General features: G+C 42.7%; 1 protein-coding gene across 1 annotated transcript in view; it reads left to right on the top strand.

Annotated features, from left to right (window-relative positions):
* Positions 1-17,211, top strand: part of LOC126267423 (nephrin-like) — a 1,327,372-nt gene that overhangs the window by 1,259,022 nt on the left and 51,139 nt on the right. The window lies entirely within an intron of this gene.

A 17,211-nucleotide genomic window follows, 5' to 3' on the forward strand; every position in this document is an offset into this window, starting at 1 on the left:
CACGCTTTCTGTCAGTGGTCAGCCAGAGACATTTTCTTGTGCATTCCTTTAAGTTCCTTTGTCGTTTTACTTTGTTGTTTTACTTGTGTTTTGGTATCATGTATAGCATCTTTTATTTTTTCTCGTTGTCTTAACGTGTATGATCACATTTTAATACTTTTTTCCACATTCTTTTCTTTTCCTGTGCAAGGGTGCTGATGACCTCGCCATTGAGCACCCGCAAGCACCAAAAAACAACCCCCTCCCACTCCACACACACACATGCACACATACATACGCATGCTCACACACACACACACACACACACACACACACACACACACACACACACACACCATGCCTTCAATTTTCTGGGGTTCTTACTCGTTTCTGTCCAACAGTGTCATCCGCGGAAAGCCTCATGGAACTTCTAACGTTGTCTACTATTTCATTTATGTAGACTGTCAAAAATTATGGACCTGTAACCCTCCTTTGCGATACGCTGATACGCTCGAAGGTGCTTTTTCGTCAGAAGGTTTCTCTCCGTTGAGAATGACATTCAGTGTTGTGTTTGTTAGAAACTCTTCGATCCATACCAGTTCCAATTTCGTACGCTTCTATTTTGTTCATGAGGCCGCGTGTGAATTGTATCTTCAACTGGACTGCCGGCTGCCTCCTGTGGCTATCGTAACATTCCTACTGTGATATTCTAACCTGTAAATCTTGTTAACACGACTTTCTCAACTGTCAATGTAGTTATGTCAACTGCAGTTCTCTCCAATGTGTATATCTTCAGAGGTGCTCATTTCATTTTTATGGCTGAAAAGTGCTACAGCATCGACCGCGTAGAAGGACGAGCTATTGGTTCATCGTCTGGCCTGCCTGTTCTCCAGACTCAAATCTCACCCGGGTATTGTGCGATACGTTGAGTAGTCGAGCTGGACCATGTCCACAAGCAGTTATCAACTGCACTGGTGGAGGAGTGGAACATGTTACCGGATTAACTCCTTACCAACCTCATACTCATCATGGGAGCAAGTTGCAAAGCAAGCATTGCCGTCCGAGGTGATCGCACATCCTATTAAGAACAATTTCCCGCCCTTTGTGTGTAAAGGGTACTATAATGAATGACAGTGACTTCAGTGTACTTAATGCTTTTGTATACAAAAGTCATTTCTGTTGGTCTCACTTCGTATTTCCCTCTGTTGCTTTCTTCATTTACTATAGAAGTTATTTTATGCATTATATTACCCGTTTTGGTTGGAGAACACCGAAAATGTTTCCCTAAATTACACTGTAGAAAATACTGCAACCACCCACAACTTACGGCTGCTTGTAGTATTTTCCAATGTTCGAGTTTCATGTGTGGTCGATTTATTTTACTTGGCTTTGACACATCATACAGACGCTAATTTCATCCTTACGTTTTGCACCCCTGCTTGTTACAAGAAGTTTCTAGAAAATTTACCAACGATCAGTGAAACCTTTACTAAGACTCCCTCATCATGGTAGAATTAAATGGTAAATTAATGCAAATTATTTTTAGAAACAATGGCTTCAGGATGGCGTGTAATTCATCACTCACATTTTTTTACGTATGTCGGGAAGATGTAATAAGGGAAAATTCTGATAGATAGAAGCACTAATAATTACTCCCTCTTTTATGCAGACGCTACCGCACTTCTGACCGAAAAATAAAACGATACAGAAAAATTAATTTCTTTGTTCCAAAGAGTATGTAGAGAATATGACCTAAAGATAAAAACAGGAAGTAAAAATGCGTGGTTTCTAAGATGAAAGATCCAAAAAGATCACATTTTGTTGTGGATAATGAACTGTTAGAACAGTTAAGTTTTTTTCTGTAGAGATGTGACAAAACGTACACAGGATAGTCCATTGATAGTAACCGGTCCAAATATCTCACAAAATAAGCATCAAACGAAAAAACTACAAAGAAGGAAACTCATCTAACTTGAAGGGGGAAACCACGTGGCGCCATGGTTGGCCCACTATATGGCGCAGCCATAGGTCAACGGATATCAACTGCGTTTTTTTTTAAATAGAAACCCCCATATTTAATTACATAGTCGTGTAGAACATAGAGAAATATGAAAGTTTTAGTTGAACCACTTGTTTCGCTTTGTCATAGATGGCGCTATAATAGTCACAAACGAATAAGTACGTGGTTACACGTAACATTCCACCAGTGCGGACGGTATTTGCTTCGTGGTACATTAGCCGTGTTAAAATTGACCGTTTACCAACTGCGGAAAAGGTCGATATCGTGTTGATGTATGGTTATTGTCATCAAAATGCCCAACGGGCGTGTGCTATGTATCCTGGACGTCATCATCTAAATGTCCGGACCGTTCGCCTAATAGTTGCGTTATTTAAGCCATATGTGAAACGTCAACCACGGTCTGCAACAAACGATGATGCACCATGAATTGCATATCGACGACTTTGAACGTCGTGTACAGTTCTGCCACTGGGCACAAGAGAAATTAGCGAACTATGACATATTTGTTGCACGCGTTCTGTTTTGCGACGAAGTGTCATTCACCAACAGCGATAACGTAAACCGGCATAATATGCACTACTGGGCAACGGAATATCCACGATGGCGACCTTGGCGGGTTGATGTACGATGCAACATTGTGGGAGGAAGGATAATATGCCCCCATGTTCTCCATGGCGCTCTAAGTGGTGCAATATATGCTGATTTCCTACGTAAAGTTCTACCGATGTTACTACAAGATGTTTCACTGCATGGCAGAATGGCCATGTACTTCCTACATGATAGATGTCCGGCATATAGCTCGAGTGCGATTGAAGCGGTATTGAGTAGCGTATTTCATGACAAGTGGACTGGTGGTTGAAGCACCAAACCATGGCGCGCACGTTCACTGGATCTGACGCCCCCGAATTTATTTCTGTGGGGAAAGATGAAGGACTTTTGCTATCGTGATCCACCGACAACGCCTGACAACTTGCGTCAGTGCATTGTCAGTGCATGTGCGAACATTTCGGAAGGCGAACTACTCGCTGTTGAGAGGAATGTCTTTATGTCGTTACACGTATTGCCAAATGCACTGAGGTTGATGGACATCATTTTGAGCATTTACTGCATTAATGTGCTATTTACAGGTAATCACGCTGTAACAGCATGCGTTCTAAGAAATGATAAGTTCACAAAGATACATGTGTCACATAGTAACAACCGAAATAAAATGTTCAAACGTACCTACGTTCTACCTGTTACAAGTTCACAAAGATACATGTGTCACATAGTAACAACCGAAATAAAATGTTCAAACGTACCTACGTTCTACCTGTTACCAACCGTTCGTCTAAAATTGTGAGCCATATGTTTGTAACTATTACAGTGCCACTTATCAGAACTCGGAAAAATTGGTCCAACTAAAACATTCATATTTCTTTACGTACTACACGAATATATAATAGAAAAATAGGGGTTTCTATTTTAAAAATCGCAGTTGATATCCGTTTGACCTATGGCAGCGCCATCTAGCAGGCCAACCATAGCGCTATCTGGTTTCCCCCTTCAAGCTACACTAGTTTTGTTCTTTGTAGTTTCTTCGTTTGACGCTTATTTCGTGAGATAGTTTGCCCGGTCACGGTCAATGGACCACCCTGTATGTATCTGAGTCACAGGGAAGTTATCAACAAAATTCCTAAGTATGCATGGAGAAATCAATAGGTACATGAAAATCAAATACGAAAACAGATTCGATTAGAATTAAAGAAAGAGTGCCTGTTATACTTTATTATATGGAAGCGACTCTGCTGTAGTTATGAACAAAGTAAGCGGGATTCAGACAGTAGAAACAATCCTTTTCGGAACAAAGACTTGATATGCCACACAGATAAGGCAGATTGAAGAATGATGACATTAGGAACGATATTAACATACGTAAGTTAGTAGAAATACATCCATGAAGAATGAACCAAAATCGTAGAATACATTAACAGTACGATCAGCTAAGGATTCCCTCCCAAAAATGATATAAACATTAAGCAAGAAAAAGTCAAGGAACGCCGAGGTAAATTGGTTATTATAATAGGGAGAAGCCTGACGTTTGAAGTTAAAAACTGCTCTTTATTCCCTTATACAAACAAACAACGATGCCTGGACAACAATTGACATAACCTCGTAATACTCCTGAATCCTTCGAAAGCATTGTTTTTCAAGCTGTAACATCAGAGCGAAAAAAAGGCATTCACAAGTGGTTCGGACACTTACGAGAAGCATAAATTTTAAAAGGAAATATTTTCATAAAAATAAAGTATTTTTATCTAGAAATGCTTTTTATGTACGTATGACATGCAACCAGTAACTTTTAGAATTTAGTACGACTCACTTCACCGCCAATGCACTGTGTGAATAAAAAAAAATTAAAATAAAAACTTAAGCATCCAGTTGATATCGTCGAAAGTCAATTGAAGTTCTACAAGCACACAACAACGGCGGAAATATAAATTACTAGAGTTGGAATGATCACCAAAGGGCGGTAGTAGTGCTTATGTTCAGTTTTGTTATAGGGCGTGGTAGGATATGCAAGGTCAACACTAATTAAATCGACAAATTGCAGGGTGATTCCTGGAAATTGAGGGGAAAAAAAGGTGCTATGAACACGTGAGCGGCATTTTCGGTGTGCGTGCAACGACAAAAAGTAGTCCCGGAACGCTGTACAGAGCTGCATCACATTCGCGACACAACAGAAGTTCATAGTGGCCTCCAGGGCGTTGCACGTTATAGGGACTGTATCGGTTGTAATGCTGAACACACAATATAGTACTTTGGCCTGAACCATGTCGTTGTGCCACTTGTCTGAAGATTGCTCCAGGGTTCGTCTCAATACACTGTAGAAGTCAGGCAGGCCATCCATATGTGTGGGTACACACTGTCCTCAGCCTTCCTGCACCCTAGTCTGTCTGAAAGGACCCATGATCGCACAAACGCCCAAAAAAGTGCTTGAAATGTCGTGTGATGTGGTTGGTGCCTGTACGGGTTCTTTCTTTTGGAACAGCCGTTCTGCCTCTCGAGTGTTTCCGTCAGTTTGGCGGTACACAATCACCACCTCGGCTTTTTCCCGATATGAATAATGGACCATTCTGTTGCTTACAGTAAGCTGTGTCAATCACACAGCCTGCAATACGCAACGAACACACTACATGTGATCAGAGGAACTTTCGTTGGTCAACGCCATCTATCGTGGCAACGATACATTTCCGGACATGGGATCTTTTCTCCTCCATTTCCTATCAGGTATCAATCCCTGCAATTTGTCGGTTTTATTAATATTCACCCTGTATAATGGGAGTAAAAAGCGTAAGATTGAGTGATCATTGCGAAGAACATGGAGATACCGCGAATTCGTGTGAGACAGTGTTACCGGCACCTGACAGATTCTGAAAGCTGCCTCGTTATGGATCTCCATTTGATCGGCTGGGCAAATAGTGCACTATCTAGATTTGTGGGGCATCCGCATGTGACAGTGCCCTGTGTTCGATTACATAGGAACGTGAGCTCTAGCATGCTCGTCGACAAGTTTGTAGTCGATACCATCTGACTGACACAGCGGAGGACTGTCGTATTGTGCACCAACCACACTGTAATCCACTCAGTTCTGTGCCTGCCATACGAGACAAGTAATGGACTGCCTACAACAATCTGTGGCATCCCGCAGCATTAGTCGGAGACTAGTGGCAGTACGACTAGCAAACTATTGTCCCATGTATGCAGTTTTACAGAGACGATGATGCCTCACCGAAGTCGGCGGCACATATCGATAACACAGACGTTAGCGAGGGTCCTGAATGAAGAACATACCTCCGTACCACCTCCTCCCTCCCCCCACCACATAACCAGCACTTCAGGGACCTCACACTAAGCTCAGCAAAGATCTGACCTTGGAAGTGTTCTCTTCTTTTGCGACTTCAGCTTCAGTAGTAAACAACATTATGAGGGAACAGTGATCGTAAAGTTGGAGAAGAACATGTCCTTTAGATAAATTTGAACATTGCAGTGAAAAAAAAAATTTTATAATTTTTTGTATCAAATGAAGCTTTTCCAGTTAATGTCGGCTGTAAACAATCTTTCCTCTTCTGTGGGGAAAGAGCGTTTCAACGTTTAATAAATACTTTATTCACTTACGTAATTAAGCGAGAGACTATATCATCTTTTGTAGTTGAAAATGAACCATTTCCCAGAGCAATGAAGAAACCCACAGTTGTGGCCAAACTGTTGTGGTTTCGTCTGCTTACAACATGGTGAGCAGCATGCTGATCGTGGTCTAGTGGCTAGCGTTTTTGCATCTAGATCACGGGGTCCCGGGTTCGATTCCGGGCCTGCTTGGGGATTTTCTGTGCTCTGGGACTGGGTGTTCGTGTTGTTATCATCATCATGATTTGTGACGGCGACTAGATTGGACTGTGTAAAAAATTGCACCGTGTAAACATTGGGATTTTGTACTGGCGCTGATGACCTGTCAATTTAGCGCCCCACAAACTGATCATCACCGTGTGGAGGCTACATTTAACACCATAACACAAACTACTGCAGTTTCAGTGGTGCCTTGACTGTGATGAATTGTGTCGCATTGTATTCAGCCATGATACACGTTTGTGGACCACCCCAGACGACCACAGTTAGCGAACACGGCGGCTACCAGAGAAAAGTCGCATTCATCCCATGATTAGGAGAGGATCTGCTGTATTATTTCAGGCATCACGGCGTGGTGAGCCATCTGGTATGACTTCTTCACGGTCAATTGTGATCGAGAGAACTCTGACAGCACAACAGAAAGCCACGGACATCCTGCGTCCACGTGTTACATCTCATGCGACAGTATCGTGGTGCCATTTTTCAACACGACAATGTTTGTCCACGAGTGCCAAATGTCACTCCAATCTGTCTTGAGATACTGATGTGTTCTCGCGGCAAGAAGGTCGTGAGCTCATATAGCCAGGTTGTTTTTAACATGGTTTGTCAAACTGTTAAGATTTGTTTCGCTTCTGCTTCCCCTCCCGGGTACTTCAATTTTTTTGTTAGGGAGTGTACGTAGACTACCAGCTTAAATCACAGTTGCGCTTCGCCATCCGCAATTTACACAGTGAAAAATTTTATACTTTCATTGTTTTCTGTAGAAACTGAAAAAAGATTGCCGTTGTACAGTTGTATCCAACCGGTGCAATGCCCTGTCGACTGTGCCGGCGTCAGCGCTGCGGCGCAGTCAGTCGCCGGTGAGAGCGTGTCAGAGCCCGTGGGAACAGGTGTCGCCGGCCACGTGCCGTCGCCGCACACATGCACCAGCCGCAGCCGCAGCCGCCGCCCGCGCCGTGCGTGCCCGGCTGCCTCGCCCAGCCTGCTCGTCGCTCCGCGCCGGACGCGCGTATCTCGCCGCGTCGCGGCGTAGCGCCGCGTAAAGCAGCTGGCAGGTCGTTCGCGCCGTTGGCGGTATCGATTGCGGCCGCGCGGCAGCGCTATGCGATGCGATGGCGCGTTATACGGGCGCACGGCGCGGACGGCCATCCCGGGACCAATCCAACTTGGGCCACCGCACTCACGCTCGTCGTTTTCGGCGGAGCTGCTTTCTATTTCCATACTGGCGAGACGCAGTTCTTCTTTCATTTTTTGCGTTTCTCGACACACAACTCACGCGACGGTTTCATATTGTCCTTCAATCCAGGAGCACCACCGGCAACACTGTTTCCGTACCACAGCAGTTGTCCCTCTACCTTTAGCTAACAAATTAACTTTTCATTATCTTATAAACAGCATACAAGATATGACACGAGATGAAATTTACAAGCAACCAAATGTTAAAACAGGATTTAATGTATTACATGGTAAATTCATATCATTATTAGAAAACGTCTTCCCGCATAAACGAATCAGAAAGGACATTAAACTGCCATTTAAAAATCTGTGGATCACTAGAGGAATTAAAGTATCTTATGGAAGGAAAAAGGGAAATGTATTTTTGACAAGAACAAGTAGAGATTCTTCAGTGGGTGCACACTACAAAAACTACACAGGATTACTAATAAAGATAATAAAAAAAACAAGGAACAAGCAAATGATGTCTAATATCAGTAGTTGTGACACCAGACCTAAGGCTACAGGGAGTGTAGTGAAACGAGAGACAGTACCACCAGCCACAGAACAGGATAAAATAACTATTGAACTGAATGTTGGGGCTATAAATCATGAGTTAAGAGCAAAAAATATTTAATAACCATTACTTAGATATAGCAGAACGCCTAGGGACAAATATTTCAAGAGGAAAATCAGAGCAGTATGCTGCAAAAGTTAAACTCGTAAAATTCATTTACATGGATGTGCCATTCTTCGAAATTAACAAAATTATGTCGTGTCCCAAAAATAAAATCTCATCTTGTTTTGATTGTATTTACAATAGAGTAGTTCAACTTTATTCTCATATTATAGGTCCACTGTTATCCGAAATATGTAATACATCCGTAACTCAAGGCAGTTTTTCTTGCAAATAAATATAATTCTTGAATGGTGTAAGTAATACTCTCTCAAATGAAATTTACAAATAATTAAACGCTTGGCAGTGAGTGCTGTACATGGCTGGTGTTGACCGACCACAATGATGACTCTTATCATGCGACTTAATTGGAACTGCCAGAAAAGACTGAAATATGACCTAGCTACGCCCATCTAAAGGCAACGGCCTTGCCACAGAGGATACAGCGGTTCCCGTGAGATTTCCGAAGTTCAGCGCTGTCGGGCGTGGCCGGCTGTTGAATGGGTGACCATCCAGCCGCAGATGCGCCAGCAGTCGCAGCATGTTGACGTTACCTGAAAGGGCGCTTTTAGTGAAGCTATGTTATCAGAATGGGGAATGTGCTAGTTCGGCGTTAGGATCCTGTCGCCATAGGAAGGATATTCGAAAGGCTAAAGGTCCGTTGACAAGTTTGGTTGTTTGTTGTCTTTCAAAATGGTCCGCATACAGTCCTTGACTTCCGGTACAAAGTTGTGACCGCGCATAGCACCCTCACCCGAAAACCATCTTACCGACAAACTTTTGCCGGTTACCTCAGCAGCGTCTTCCTTGCCCCCCTCAAGGTTGGGGTGTACCATGCCTACCTGTCACATCATGCAACACCCTTACCACCCTTATCCACGTTCCCACGCATCGAACAAAAAGAAAAAAAGGAAGAAGGCAGAATTTGTTATATTTCGTTGTATTTAATGCTTTTCTTCCTCCCCCCATGAACCATGGACCTTGCCATTGGTGGGGAGGCTTGCGTGCCTCAGTGATACAGATGGCCGTACCGTAGGTGCAACCACAAGGGAGGGGTATCTGTTGTGAGGCCAGACAAACGTGTGGTTCCTGAAGATTGACAGCAGCCTTTTCAGTAGTTGCAGGGGCAACAGTCTGGATGATTGACTGATCTGGCCTTGTAACAATAACCAAAACGGCCTTGCTGTGCTGGTACTGCGAACGGCTGAAACCAAGGGGAATCTACGGCCGTAATTTTTCCCGAGCACATGCAGCTTTACTGTATGATTAAATGATGATGGCGTCCTCTTGGGGAAAATATTCCTGAGATAAAATAGTTCCCCATTCGGATCTCCGGGCGGGGACTACTCAAGAGGATGTCGTTATCAGGAGAAAGAAAACTGGCGTTCTACGAATCGGAGTGTGGAATGTCAGATCCCTTAATCGGGCAGGTAGGTTAGAAATTTTAAAAAGGGAAATGGATAGGTTAAAGTTGAATATAGTGGGAATTAGTGAAGTTCGGTGGCAGGAGGAACAAGACTTTTTGTCAGGTGACTACAGGGTTATAAACACAAAATCAAATAGAGGTAATGCAGGAGTAGGTTTAATAATGAATAGGAAAATAGGAATGCGGGTAAGCTACTACAAACAGCATAGTGGACGCATTATTGTGGCCAAGATAGATACGAAGCCCACACCTACTACAGTAGTACAAGGCTAAATGCGAAGTAGCTCTGCAGATGACGAAGAAACTGAAGAAATGTATGATCAAATAAAAGAGATTATTCAGATAATGAAGGGTGACGAAAATTTAATAGTCATGGGTGACTGGAATTCGGTAGTAGGAAAAGGGAGAGAAGGAAACGTAGAAGGTGGATATGGAATGGGGCAAAGAAATGAAAGAGGAAGCTGCCTGGTAGAATTTTGCACAGAGCGCAACTTAATCATAGCTAACACTTGGTTCAAGAATCATAAAAGAAGGCTGTATACATGGAAGAAGCCCTGAGATACTGACAGGTTTGAGATAGATTATATAATGGTAAGAAAGAGATTTAGAAACCAGGTTTTAAATTGTAAGACATTTCCAGGGGCAGATGTGGACTGTGACCACAATCTGTTGGTTATGACCTGTAGATTAAAACTAAAGAAACTGCAAAAAGGTGGGAATTTAAGGAGATGGGACCTGAATAAACTAAAAGAACCAGAGGTTGTACAGAGTTTCAGGGAGAGCATAAGGGAGCAATTGACGGGAATTGGGGAACCAAATACGGTAGAAGAAGAATGGGTAGCTTTGCGGGATGAAGTAGTGAAGGTAGCAGAAGATCAAGTAGGTAAAAAGACGAGGGCTCGTAGAAACCCTTGGGTAAATTGAATTGATGAAAGGAGAAAATATAAAAATGCAGTAAATGAAGCAGGCAAAAAGGAATACAGACGTCTCAAAAATGAGATCGACAAGAAGTGCAAAATGGCTAAGCAGGGGTGGCTAGAGGACAAATGTAAGGATGTAGACGCTTATCTCGCTAGGGTAAGGTAGATACTGCCTACAGGAAAATTAAAGAGGCCTTTGGAGATAAGAGAACCACTTGTATGAACATCAAGAGCTCAGATGGAAACCAAGTTCTAAGCAAAGAAGGGAAAGCAGAAAGGTGGAAGGAGTATATAGAGGGTCTATACAAGGGCGGTGTACTTGATGACAATAGTATGGAAATGGAAGAGGATGTACATGAAGACGAAATCCGATATACGATACTGCGTGAAGAGTTTGACAGAGCACTGAAAGACCTGAGTCGAAACAAGGCCCCCGGAGTAGACAACATACCGTTGGAACTACTGACGGCCTTGGGAGAGCCAGTCCTGACAAAACTCTACCATCTGGTGAGCAAGATGTATGAGACAGGCGAAATACCCTCAGACTTCAAGAAGAATATAATAATTCCAATCCCAAAGAAAGCAGGTGTTGACAGATGTGAAAATTATCGAACTATCAGTTTAATAAGTCACAGCTGCAAAATACTAACGAGAATTATCTACAGACGAATGGAAAAACTAGTAGAAGCCGACGTCGGGGAAGATCAGTTTGGATTCCGTAGAAACGTTGGAACACGTGAGGCAATACTGTCCCTACGACTTACCTTAGAAGCTAGATTAAGGAAGTGCTAACCCACGTTTCTAGCAATTGTAGACAGTGTTGCCTTAGTGCAAACAGCGTGTTTGAAACAAGTGTACATACTCCTACAGGAGGTAGTTTTGATAAGAATTAGAAGAGAAGGGGATGCATATACGTCTACGGAAATGAATACTTGCCAAGATATGTGCTGTTTAATATTATGCTAGTAGTGTAATGCACACGATTGTGTAGGCGTTGTTAGTGTTCGCAATTCTTTGTATGAGGAATTGGTAGCGCTACTGGAGATAGTTTCCCTTGAAAAAATATAACAGTTGTTGTTTACGCACAATGGATTCTCACTTACCTTCCTGTGGACCATGGTGCAGTACCTCACCGCACCGTTTCTGGGGTAGTAGGCTGGTCGACGAGATTTGGAACGATGACCTCAAAGATAGTCCCAACTCAGTCAGTATCATTTCCAGCTATGGGCAAGTTTACAGGTGTACACGCACGATCAACCCATACACAATGTTCGTACTTTGCAGTATCCTTTGACCAACGAATCTGACGCATTCCGAATGCAGATTGGTGTATGAAAATGTGCATGGTCCAGTGCGAAAAAAGGCTGAAGTAAGCATTAGGATGCATGGTAGCCACATGGACAGTTGCCTACAGTGTTGCATTATTTAGGGAGGGAGCCAAACAGCGAGGTCATCGGTCCCATCAGACCTGGAAAGGATGGGGAACGAAGTCGGCCGTGCCTTTTCTAAGGAACCGTTGTAAGACGTCATGGTCTCCTGACCTTCATTGTTACATATTCCGCCCTCACAATCATACTCTGCACATCAAGATGCTTCATTCTAACCAGAACTTGATAAGATAAAGTCAATGTTGTATGAATTCATGTAAAAAATATGCAAATTAAAAGTGCGCAGCGGGGTTGAAACACTCGAGGCTGGCGTACACACATACATTCCAGACACGACGGTCACAGGAGCTTTTAGTTCGAGAGAGGCAGACCACACACCGGGAGGCTTGTCCCTTCAGAGGACGAGTCAACCTTGGCCACCGGTGGAGCAGACAGCGTGTACCCGAGTGGAAGGGGCAACGACCCCGCTACATTGTGTGGGAGCGCCGAACCTTACATGTAGGATGCAGTTTCAGAGATTTTCACAGAGAGACAGCAAACACCAAACGCCGATACTACAGATTCCCAGATAGGTCGCCTTAAACGAAACGACATTCTCCCGTTTTAGAAGAGCAATGCTGATTGGCAGGCGATATTTCTGACGCCTTCAGCTGAAGGAGTAATGGAAGAGACCGAAAGATATACCCCTTCACGTCTGGCGTGGAGAGGCGCCGTTCCGTTGTCGCTCTTGGAGCGAGGAACAAGTCTCTCTTCAGTACTTCACTGGGAGAGCACCTCTGTCGAGAGCGAATCGAAGTGCGAATCTATATTGAGTCCTTGCGATTAAGCGTTGTTCACTGCGTTGGCCGACACACCTATTGTGTGGTGTGAACGGACAGAGTTATAGATAAATGCCTGCGAGCAAATTTTCGAGTGGCATCACGGTGGACTGATTATCTGACCGGTGTACCACGCCAGTAGTTAGACTAGGGGCGAATAGGAATCCTTGACTTCATCAAGGCGTAGGTAGAGTTTGATTGGCGAAGGTCCTTCCAGATAGAACGAGAGTTATCTTATTTGTCAGCAGCGAGTGGCGCAGACAGCAGTCATCGCAGCTTACGGTATTGTGGGCTACAGCTATTGTGAGCCCCATATTTCCTCCACAACAATACACTTCAGTGCATTTGACACGCGACAGCCTCTATCGTACCTAGCTACATTCTAAAGTATAATTATCCAAGTTGAGTAGGAGCGCCTCTCAGCCATTCAGCCAAGTCAATAACAGTCATAAACTTTGTATAGAAATTTCATTACCGAATCCTATCCGTGAGAGGTAACTTCACATTCCGAAAAGAACCAGGATATAACTTGTTCAAATCATAACTGAAAGTGCAATTGTGATTTCTCAGACTTTTTGCAAAATAAATAATGATTTTCGTTAGTTTCATGTTTTTCTTACACTAACTAGCACTGCTGCAGTACCCAAGTATCCCACTAGTTACGTAAGAAATTTTGTGAATTTTTGTGTCATTTCCTCACAGTGGACGAGTCCAGAAGATATTTATTGCTGAAAGTTTTTCAGGCATTTCTCTTTAGAACGTTACGAGCGTCTGTCTGACTTCTGTAGTAGGGTGTTGGGGGAAATTGAATCTTGCAGGAGCCACAGGGTAAAGGGTACATCTCAGATTAATCCATTGCGCAGAAGATAGACGGGAATGAGAAAACAGATATGTCCATATGTAACAAGCATTGATTTCCGGGCATACTACGGCATGCTGAAAGCAATGCCTCCCTATTTTTTGTTCTCGTCTGCATGTACGATGAGATACTCATTGTCACGCATATTAATCGGACTACACGGTGGTTTATAACGTAATTATGTCAGTCTATGAGAAACAGAAGGCTATATATCTAGACGCAGAGAACGTGCCTCCAATTGAAGTCCATAGAACAACGAAAGCTGGGTACGTGATAGTTGTATGGTGATCAGTAATGCCCAACGTTGGGCTGTTTGTGCTCCTAATGAAGGAAATGGTGGTGTCAATCTCAACGTGTGTGACAGCTCGTAGTGGACAACTCTCTATTCATTATATTTTCAGCCACTTTAATTTTATTAAACCAAATGAACTTTTCCTCTTTTAAACCTAAACTTATTAAAAGAGCTGAAAAAGGCACAGTTGAAATGAAGAACCAAACATGAAAACGATAAAAAATTTATTCTCACTATTTGACGTGTACGAAAACCGATTTCGGGCTGATGTACTCGTCAAAGAAAATCGTAGGGTAACATACACATAGCTCTCAGGTAACTGTGGCATATCCATAGAGCGTGTGCAGACCATCATCGCGTAGATGCGGTACAGAACACTGTGTAGATGATGCCTCAAATGCATGGCATGGAACAGCGGAGGTTGGATATCTGTTAACAATTTCTTTTTCGTTTTGAGCGTGAGGGTAACCGGTTCCTTAACAGCATTGTGGCAAGTGATGAATGCTGAAATCACGATTATGACCCCAGAAACAACGGAGCGTCAATGGAGTTCCATCACAGAAGACCCCGGTAGACGGAAAACTTGAAGACTATGCGTTCAGCAGGCAAATGTATCCTTATAATGTTCTGGAATACTGGTGTGGTTTCTTGGAATCCATCATTAAAAATACCACCATAATCTCTGCAAGTTACTGCGAGACCCTCAGGAAACTGAAATCACCGGCCGGAGTGGATGTACGATTCTAGGCGCTTTAATCTGGAACCCGCTATTGTCGTGGGTTCGAATCCTGCCTCAGCAGATGTGTGTGATATCCTTAGGTTAGTTATGTTTCAGTAGTCCAAAGTTGTAGGGGCTGATGACCTCAGGTTTTAAGTGCCATAGTGCTCAGAACCATTTGAACCATTCACACATTCTACAGTAACAGTGATAACAAACTGGTCTCTCGTTGGGAGAAATATGTTCTTCACCATGGTGACTATGTTGAGAAATAAATATGTAGATGTGACGAATATATATGTACGACGTTAATAGCGCTTGTTTTATTTTAAAACCTTTTATGGTTTTGTCATCTAATATTAGGGGGCATTACTCATCAGGAGGCCAACGTATCATTGTAAGAACTATACGACTAGTTTTGCCCAGTATTACCGCCACTAGGAACATGACACTTTCTTTAAGCACCCTATATTAACTAATGTTGTTCTCACTGACCAGCTTAACAACTGCGAGATTAAAAGGCACCAAAGAGAAAAGAATATCAGTTGGCCAGATTCCAACTATTTTTTGTCACAATGATCTCTCTTGACAGAAATTTTACTTGATCGATGATGGAACATACTTTGTCGTCGAATCTCCTGTTCTGTAGTACGTGGGTTCCCTGGCAACTTTATAATAAACTACAAACATCAAGTGGCAGAAAACGAACGAAGAAAAAGTTTAAAGAAAGTTTTAGAAGAGCATGAGCAAAAATACAACAAGTGTAATGTGTAGTAGCATAATTAACTCACATGACGCTGAACACATTATGTTAGGAAATGAGGCACTTATAGTGGTAGAAGTGTTTTGCTCTTTGGACTGTAATGTAACTGACGGAATGAAAGACCTAACTTCGTTAGGCGAGATAAATATGGCAGTCGGCATTAACTATCATACGTTTAAATAGTCTTTATCGCAGTACTTGTCTCGAATATCTTAGGAGTGGTATCATAAAGTGACTAATTATTTCTATTTTTTTCTCAAAACTGTGTCAGTCTGGGTTTAGTAATCACAAACTCCTTTTTTAAACATAAGAACATTCACCGATATACTTGGGAAGGCAGGGGAACCAGATCTGTCATTGATTATATAATAACAGACCAGGAATTCAGGAAGGCTGTGAGGGACACACGTGTATTCAGGGGATTCTTTGACGGCACTGATCATTATTTAATCTGCAGTGAAATTGGGATTGTGAGGTCGATAGTGCAGGAGGTCAGATCTATATGTAGGAGGATAAGAGTGGAGAAACTTCAGGATAAGGAAATCAGGAACAAGTACATAACAGCGATCTCAGAAAGTTACCAGTTAGTTGAATGTAGTCAAATACAGTCATTGGAAAAGGAATGGACAAGGTACAGGGACACAGCACTAGAAGTGGCTAAAGAATGTCTTGGAGTAGTAGTGTGTAAAAGTAGGATGAAGCAAACAGCTTGGTGGAATGACACAGTCAGCCTGTAAAAGGAAATAGAAGGCGTATCAGAAATGGCTACATACTAGAACTCAGGTAGACAGAGAAAGTTATGTTGAAGAAAGAAACAAAGCCAAACAGATAATTGCAGCATCCAAGAAGAAATCTTGGGAAAACTTTGGAAACAGGTTGGAGACTATGGGTCAAGCTGCTGGAAAACCATTCTGGAGTGTAATTAGCAGTCTTCGAAAGGGAGGTAAGAAGGAAATGACAAGTATATTGGACAGGTCAGGAAAACTGCCGGTGAATCCTGTGGATGCCTTGGGCAGATGGAGGGAATATTTTGAAGAGTTACTCAATGTAGGTGAAAATACGATCAGCAATGTTTCAGATTTCGCGGTAGAATGGGATAGGAATGATGGTGGAAATAGGATCACATTTGAGGAAGTGGAGAAAATGGTCAATAGATTGCAGTGCAATAAAGCAGCTGGGGTGGATAAAATTAAGTCGGAACTCATCAAATACAGTGGAACGTCAGGTCTTAAATGGCTACACAGGATAATTGAAATGGCCTGGGAGTCGGGACAGGTTCCATCAGACTGGACAAAAGTAGTAATCACACCAATCTTTAAACATGGAAACAGAAAAGATTGTAACAACTACATAGGTATCTCTTTAATCAGCGTTGTGGGTAAAATCTTCTCAGGTATTGTTGAAAGAAAAGTGCGAGTATTAGTTGAGGACCAATTGGATGAAAATCAGTGTGGGGTTAGGCCTCTTAGAGGTTGTCAGGACCAGACTTTAGCTTACGGCAAATAATGGAGAAGTGTTATAGTGGAACAGGGAATTGTGTCTATGCTTTATAGATCTAGAAAAGGCATATGACCGGGTTCCTAGGAGGAAGTTAATGTCTGCTCTGCGAGATTATGGAATAGGAGGCAAACTTTTGCAAGCAATTAAAGGTCTTTACATGGATAGTCAGGCAGCAGTTAGAGTTGACGGTAAATTGAGTTCATGGTTCAGAGTAGTTTCCGGAGTAAGACAAGGCTACAACCTGTCTCTAC

The sequence above is a fragment of the Schistocerca gregaria genome, chromosome 4, assembly GCF_023897955.1.
Source record: "Schistocerca gregaria isolate iqSchGreg1 chromosome 4, iqSchGreg1.2, whole genome shotgun sequence".
Taxonomy (NCBI): domain Eukaryota; kingdom Metazoa; phylum Arthropoda; class Insecta; order Orthoptera; family Acrididae; genus Schistocerca; species Schistocerca gregaria.